The 7,623-nt window shown below is 44.2% G+C and overlaps 1 long non-coding RNA gene across 1 annotated transcript; it reads right to left on the bottom strand.

The window, feature by feature from the left end:
- Window positions 1–560: 560 nt before the first annotated feature.
- Window positions 561–5,184, bottom strand: LOC121675511. Its single transcript, XR_006020094.1, has 2 exons — window positions 5,048–5,184; window positions 561–4,011 (listed from the first exon to the last, which is right to left on the bottom strand). It is a non-coding gene; the product is annotated as an uncharacterized LOC121675511 (long non-coding RNA).
- Between the last annotated feature and the right edge of the window lie 2,439 nt (window positions 5,185–7,623).

Genomic DNA, 7,623 nt, shown 5'->3' with positions numbered 1-7,623 from the left:
CCTTTCCAATGCCGAGTGGGGGATGAAAAGGGGAAGGGAAGAAGTTAAACCCTCTCCTGCCTCAGTTTCCCCACAAAGCATGCTCAGAGAGTTCTGTCCCCCTTCTGTCAGCCCTAAGATGTTCCACAGAATCTGTCTGGACATTTATAGACTCAGGAGGGTGGCTTGTTTTGTTTTGAAACTGTTCTTGTTATGTTTATCCAGTTGTTTTCATTCTCCTTTTATTAAAATAAAACGGGTGAGGTGTTGGGGTCCCTCCCCTGCCGTGTAGCCCTGGGAGAGGGGCCCTGAGGGCACAGACACGGGGTTTCCCTGCCCCTGCTCAGCCTCGTTCCCATTGGTTGGTTTGTGTTCCCTGCACGGGCAGAAGGACCCTTGGTCCCGTGACTGGAACAGTTCCTCAGCAGAGCTCCGGCCATGCGGCTGGAGAAATAAACATCTCTCTGAAACAGCTATCAAGAATCTGTCTGTCCATATATATTTCCTTTCCACGGGACTCCTGGTTTGATATATGCGTGTTGCAGGATCCCCACTGCAACAACACACTACAAGAAACTCCCTTAGCTGAAGGAAAAGAATCTTTATTGATGTATCGGTTTATAAATGGGAAACACTGTAATGATTATGCTATTGTGGATGGTGAGCAAAGTTTGCTAGAAAAAGGGAAGTTACCAATAACTGGTCAGCTTGGACATGTGAATTATATGCCTTAAAATGAGCCCCGGAACTACTCAGAAGAAAAAAAGGAACTATATATACTGATTCTAAATATGCTTTTGGAGTAGTACACACCTTTGGAAAAATATGGAAGGAACATGGACTAATTTCTTCCAGAGAGAAGGAGCTAGTGCATGAACAATTGGTCTCAGAAGTCCTAGAAACTCTGGGATTGCCCGAAGAAATTGCAGTGGTTCGTATAATGGGACACCAGAAAGGAGGAACTTTAGAAATAAAGGGCAACTATCTAGCTGACAGGCTAGCTAAAGAGGCCGCAGAGGAGGAGGAAACAAAGATGCTAGCAGTAGTACCTAGTAAGATGCTAGCAGTAGTACCTAGTGGAAAGGCAGAGAAGGTAAAACTCCTGGTGTTTACAAAGGAAGAAGAGGAACAGTTACAAAAATTAGGAGGTGAAAGAAATCAGGAAGGCAAGTAGCTTTTACTGGATGGGAGGCAAATAGTGAATAAAGCAATTGCTAGAGAAATTTTAATTAGATTGTATCAGGAAACACGCTGTAGAATGCAAGCTTTATGTGACCAGTTTTTAAGAACCTATGGTTATATTGGAATCTACACAATAGCCAAGCAAGTCACAGAACGATATGTAATCTGTCTAAGAGTGAATAGAAAAGTAATGAGAAAACACCCTAGTGGGGGAAGAGCCCTAGCCCTTAGACCCTTTCAAAATACACAAATAGATTACACTGAATTCCCCAAAATACAGTGATGGAAATATCTTCTTGTAATAGTTGACCACCTTACCCTTTGGGTAGAAGCATTTCCTACCTCAACTGCAACTCAATACCTCAAATGTGGCTAAGATCCTATTCGAACACCAGATATGAGATAAACAGACTGAATTTAACACCAACCTAATAAAAGACTGATTAATCTTATTTATAACTACTTTGCAAAACGAGTCAGTTTATGCTGGCCAGACAGGATAATTCAAGGCCTTCAGCAAAAAAGGATAATAAAAGGAAAGGGTCGATTGTGAGAGATGAGGTGATATTTTGCTGAAGCCAAAAGGTTATTAACTTAAATAATTAAAGTTGTTGGTTTTATGTGGTGTTGTTTGTGGTTTGGATTTGTTCTGGTGGGTTTCTTGGGTGTTGCTGTGACCTAGGAGAGGGGCGGGGTTGAAGACCTGACCAAAAAGGAAGTAGCGTGAGAGGGGAGGGGACAGAAAAGTAGGCGGTCAGGAGAGAATGTAAGTTCCGGAGTACCCAGCCAATGGGAAAGGGGCCAGGAACTGCCCCGGCCAGGAAAAGTTATAAAATGTAGCCATTTTTTTGGAGTGGGTGTGTGTTCAGCCCTCTGGGGAGAGAGAGACACACTCGGCTCAACTGAATTATCACTAATAAGCAGTTTTGTTATGCTTCCACTACTTTGTCCCCATTTAATTGTATCTAAAAGTTAGTTCATTTCTAACAGACCAGATGAGCCACTGTCATCCTGTCCAGCTGACCCATCCAGGGATTCTGTGGGAGCAGGAGCCCAGTGGTATCCTCAGCCCCTCATCCCCGCCTGGGGAGCTGTGGGACTGTGAGGCCAGTGTGTGGCTGCTGGCCCTGCCCTGAAGGTATTACATGGAAGATGTTGCCAAGCAAGTGAAATCAGGCACAAGAAATACTCGCTAAGTTTGCACAGTTTTGTTGAAACTTTGCTGTTTTCAGGCAATTTGATGTGTTTTGTTCTGTGAGAAATACACGGTCACCGATAAAACTGAATGAGGACATCAAAGCAAAACTATTTATTAATATGAACAAGTCAGCTGAGCTGGATGCATCCCACTGAGGAGGCACACCTCCCCCTAAAATGCACACACTTTTATGCTCTTCCCCAGCTGGTGGGGGTCCCTGTCCTCTTTCCCATTGGCTGGGTACTCAATAACTCACATTCTTTCCAGCTGCCTACCGGGCTCAAACCAACACCTCCTTTCCTCTCCCCTTTCTCTCCCTAGTGACAAGCATTGGTTCACTCTCCTTTTCCTCCTGCCCCACGCTCACAAGGCCTAGTCCCGTACTAGCTACATCTTTGCCTATGTCACATGTGTACCTTCTTATGGCTGAAACAATTGCTCAAGCAAAACATTATTTTATCTCTCACAGTTCTAAGAACAGAATCCCTTACACAGGCAGGTTGCTGTCAGTCAAGTTCTCTTGCTCGTGTCTGCAAAGTCACCTTTAGATTGCAGTTTCTTCGCACACAACGTGCCCTGCACACTTTAAATCAGAGCAGAATCATATTTGTATCCATGAACTTGAGCAAGACCTATCAGACGTAATGGTCTGACTCTGCTGAAATTTTAACTGGTTTATTAATAACAACTGGAAATGGGAACCTGAGATAAGCTCAGTGAACCGAACAATGAAGTAGAGTCTAGCACAGTGCGCGCTATGCCGGGTGCTCCTACCGCCAGGTACACAGCAGGAGGACCTGGTGCTAGGCACCAGGAAAGTTCTTATAACTTGTCCTGAAATGGGATTGGTCCTTTTCTTGATCCGTGATGTCACTGGCTCATTTGATCAGGAGTCCATCTCATTGGCTCATCTTGTCCTCCAATCCACGTTTAGGATGATGTAATCACAATGTCCTGTTGGAAGGTTCTAGTGAACCCTTCCCATGGAACAAACCCATGTACACGCCCTGATGGTCACATAAAAGTATTATACCTGTACATCATCGCATATCATTTGGTAATTAATACAACATTTCAATTAACAAATTACTATACTCAGCCCTATCTAACTTAGGTAACTCGTTAACATTATTAACCACTCAATCAGTCTATGAAAACCCCTTTATTTATAACAGACCTGTTGGCCCTACTTAAGAAGGACTCAATCTTGAGTAAGACTGCGATCTCTACGATAAATAAAAATGTGAGTCTCTTTAATACCAAACTCAGAAATTGTTTCAATATTGAGGTAATAGAAGGAAATAGATTTGACAGGCTGTTCCACCAGTCTATCTCTTTCAGGTCCTGTTTTTATTACAGTTGTACTAAAGCTTGAAATTTCAGAATTTGGCTTCTATTGGTCTATTGTTATTTGTAAGACTGAAACAGCAAAGTTCATCCAAATCTTCCCCCCTGTGGCTGACCTGGAGCAATCTCCAGCTGTTCCATTTTCCAAGACTGCTTCTCTGTTCAAATGTTCTCCCTCTTGGAGTAATGCAATCCAAGTGGGGGTGGCAGTCAGAGGTTTTCGAGTGTACAGGCCACCTGTGTCAGTTGGAGGTTGGCATCTTTGGCTAGTGCAGGGACTCCCACTAATGAAAGGCTCAACACATCTACAAGGAAAAGGACAAAAGGACGGAAGGCTTTAATTGGAATTATTTACTACACAATAGAAAAGCTAATATAGTGCCCTTCTTATTAAATCAGTTATATTAGAGCTATCTTTTCAAATAGATTGATGTTATTCACTCATTCCAGTGACCATGGGCAATTTCTTTCACCCAGCCTCGAGCTGTATCCTTGAGGGATGTCTCCTCCCAAGGGAAGGATTTTCACACACCTTAGGGAGGCAGGCAAGAAATCCTTGCTAGGAAAATGTGGGATTGGTCTGTTACAGTATAAAGTGATTGACAGTCAGTCAGACACAATTTTAATTCAGGTGTTGTCATGCCGGCTGTAGCGGGTTGAGTTCGAAACCGGGCAGAAACACCAATTAAGTGTAGTGGTTTTGGTTCAAAATATTCATTACTTACTTATTTTCCTTCTGTGAGGTAAGAATTAGGAGAAAAGCAAAGCAGGCACAAACCTTAAACAGTTGCAGTACAATGAAAGAGTTTTATTACTAATAGAATTAAAAGTAAAGAGAAAATAACAAGAAATTAAAGCAAATCCCCCCCCCCCCCCTTCCAGCACTTCTCTCCTTTTACCCAGCTCGCACAAAGGATAACAGAACATGGGATGTTAGTCAGTGTTCCAGTTCTTGAAAAGTCTTCTCTCTTATGCTTAAGGAAAAAAGGGTTTTTCTTCAGTTGCATGTGGTTCCCAAACTGCTACTAACAGCAGACCCGCCCGGAAACAAACAATCTGCTGTGTGTAGAACATCTCTCCCATGAAAAATCTCACAGTTCCTTCACACTGCAAAACATGGGCCATCACATGGGGTTATTAATCTTTTTAAGGATAAGTTATTTTGGCCTGCACACAAAGGCTTTTCTTCGCCACAAGTCTCTAACAGCCTCTTACTACTTCTATATAGCCTGGCATAGGCACTCTTCACAATCTTCACAGGCCACACGAGGATTCTCCATCCCCCCATGTTCTTTAAATGGATTAAAGAGACAAACAGTTTGTGGTATTACAGTTTCTTACCATGGCATGCAAGAAGGTTTTTAAGCTATGCGCGAGAATCGCGGCACCGCCCTCTTTTCTCCCGTCGCCATGTTCAGCTTCGTCTCACGTCACTCACTTCCCTTTCTCTCTGACTCTGATGCTGCCGTGTTGAAGAGTGTTCTTGTTCAGGCTTTACGGTGGGGAAAAGCCTCGCTCCCTCTGTGCTGCTGGCTGTGTGGTGTCTTCTTCAGTTCAGCACGAAGTGTGCTGGCTGCAGACAGGAGGCTCCGCCGGCTCCCGCTGGCTCCGCCGGCTCCGCATGGAGAGGAGAGGGACTTGCCTGTCCCCAGAAGCCGCGCTGGATGGGTTTAGCTGTGGCAGTCCATGGCTGGCTTTAGCTGTGAGCAGTCCATGGCTGGTGTTAGCTGTGAGCAGTCCATGGCTGGTTTTAGCTGTGAGCAGTCCATGGCTGGTTTTAGCTGCCTGCGGCTCTGGGACAGTCCCCCCCAGTGACCCAGAGTCCGTGCCGCAGTGTTGGGAAGGGGGGAAGGGGCAGTGGCCCCGGCCCAGCCCAGCGGGGCCGGGAGGCTTGGAGCCCCCCCACCTTCTAGCAGGCGAGCTCCGACAAAAAGGGGAAGTCCCGCCTTTCTGTGTGGTTTAAATATGTAAATTGTGAGAAGCGTCATTGGTCTAAAAGACTGTCCATCAACTCAGGTTCAACCCAATACACCGGCTCAGCAAAATATTGCTGAAAAAGATGTTATCAGCTCTTTCATTTCTTCTATTTGACACTCGTGACTCTCCCTTCTCTCAGCCTGCAGGCTCCTGCTGATGCCAGCCTCAGTCAGGAAGCACCTGTCTAATTTTGTGCTATTTTGGGTCTAATTCCAGGTCCTTGGTCTCAGCACCCTTCAGCACTAAAACCAGCAGAGCCTCCTTGCTGAGTCCATCCCTGATAATTTGTAAGTAAGACAAAGTTCAAGCTGCTCTAGCCCAGCTCAAGCAGAGCATCCTGCTACACCCACCCCATGAGTGTAGACAGTCTTTGCCTCCTGGAGTGGTCGTGCAGGTACCTTTTCCCTCTCTGCTGTGGAAGTGTCCATGGTGTATGTAAAGAGTATGGGCAAATGTGTTCAGAAACATCAGTCTCCTATGTTTTGTCATTTACCTTAACCCACATGACTTAAAAGGTGTTAGTTCTTATATCAAAATGTTAAAACTTAGCAATATCTATGAAATAAAACACAGCATCTGGTTCTGGCAAAACAAACACATTGCTTTTCCTTCCTTCAAACTCTGTATTTCTGGATGAGATCATTTTCTTGATTGCTGGATTAGGTACCACACTCTTACGTACACTGCAGTTATTGACACAAACCCAATCCCAGCTAGTGCCAGTATCACAACTGCAGGATGTAGCCTTAAGTTGAAAAAGCCTGTGGCAGTTGGGGACCAGCCAAGAAAGTTTTCCCACCAGTGATTCGCTCCATCCCTCTTCATATGTTCTAGGACATGATGTGCCTTTTTCTTATTGTGATGGACACTGATCAGTGTCTTCTGACTTTTCTTCTTCAGCTGTTGTAGCAGTTTGTGCAGGCCAGGATGTTCCAACAGTTTTTTGTCCAGGATAATGTCCATTCCAACTGGTGTTGGAGAAAAGTTGATGTGCAGGTTCTGTAACACAGCTTCTAGTAGGTAATAGTTGAAATACATCCTGCTATGTTAGTAAAGTTACAAATACCTACTTTTGAGTGATTGGCAAACTGGATGTGTTATCTACTGTTAAGTTGTCACAGGGGGTTCTGAAAACATAGATATTGTCCTATCTATACCAGGATGGATTAAGGATCATTGTTGGAGTATATTTCAATGTGACAGACCCTTTGTTCTGGACTTTCAGCGGGTTACTTTCACATATAAATCCCTCTCTCACCATGCAGGCATTTACATCAACTGTTTGCCACATGTATGTGTGATTTTTTCTTACAGCCAATGCATTGTCCCAAATTATCTTTCAAATTTCAATGGGTAAAAATTCATTTTCTCCTTCTCTGATTATCACGGTGGTGGCAGACGGTAGCTGTGGGTGAGCTCGGATACAGTTAGTGCTGGAGACACAGTGCTTGGAACAATTCCCAAAGCATCAGCCAGTCACTGCTGATTAGGATCCTGCTATTTTCCTGAGACGGAAAAGAGAGTCGAAGCAGACCACTGGGTGTTTCCTGAAGTGCATCAGGAGGACTTTAATGGTTGCTCTGTAGTACTCAAATCACTAATGTTTGTGCCTAATTTATTAGCCAGGGTTTCAAAATCGGTGGTGTTTAATATCCCCTTCCAGGTTCTTAATGTACCAGTTACATCCCTTCTAAGGTGAAGTTGTGTCCTCTCATTCTGCCAGGAACACCCTCCAGGAGAAGAGGTACCTATGAAAAGCGAACACTTTGGTCTGGTAGCTGTCACCTCGGTTTGCATGGACATTTCTGCTCTCTTTAAGGACCAAGTGGTATTAGACAATATTTGTTGTTGTCCAACTGATTTGACTACTTAGAGTCCAAGCAGTGAGATGTTTGGGGGCAATTTTACAGTTTTTTGACAGTTAATTTATTTTAGATAAT

The sequence above is a fragment of the Corvus kubaryi genome, unplaced genomic scaffold (genome assembly GCF_017639235.1).
Source record: "Corvus kubaryi isolate FWS band 111438036 unplaced genomic scaffold, C.kubaryi_AGA036_p1.0 134, whole genome shotgun sequence".
Lineage (NCBI taxonomy): Eukaryota > Metazoa > Chordata > Aves > Passeriformes > Corvidae > Corvus > Corvus kubaryi.
The sequence above is the reverse complement of the archived record's forward strand: the minus strand, read 5'-3'. Positions and strand labels throughout refer to the sequence as shown.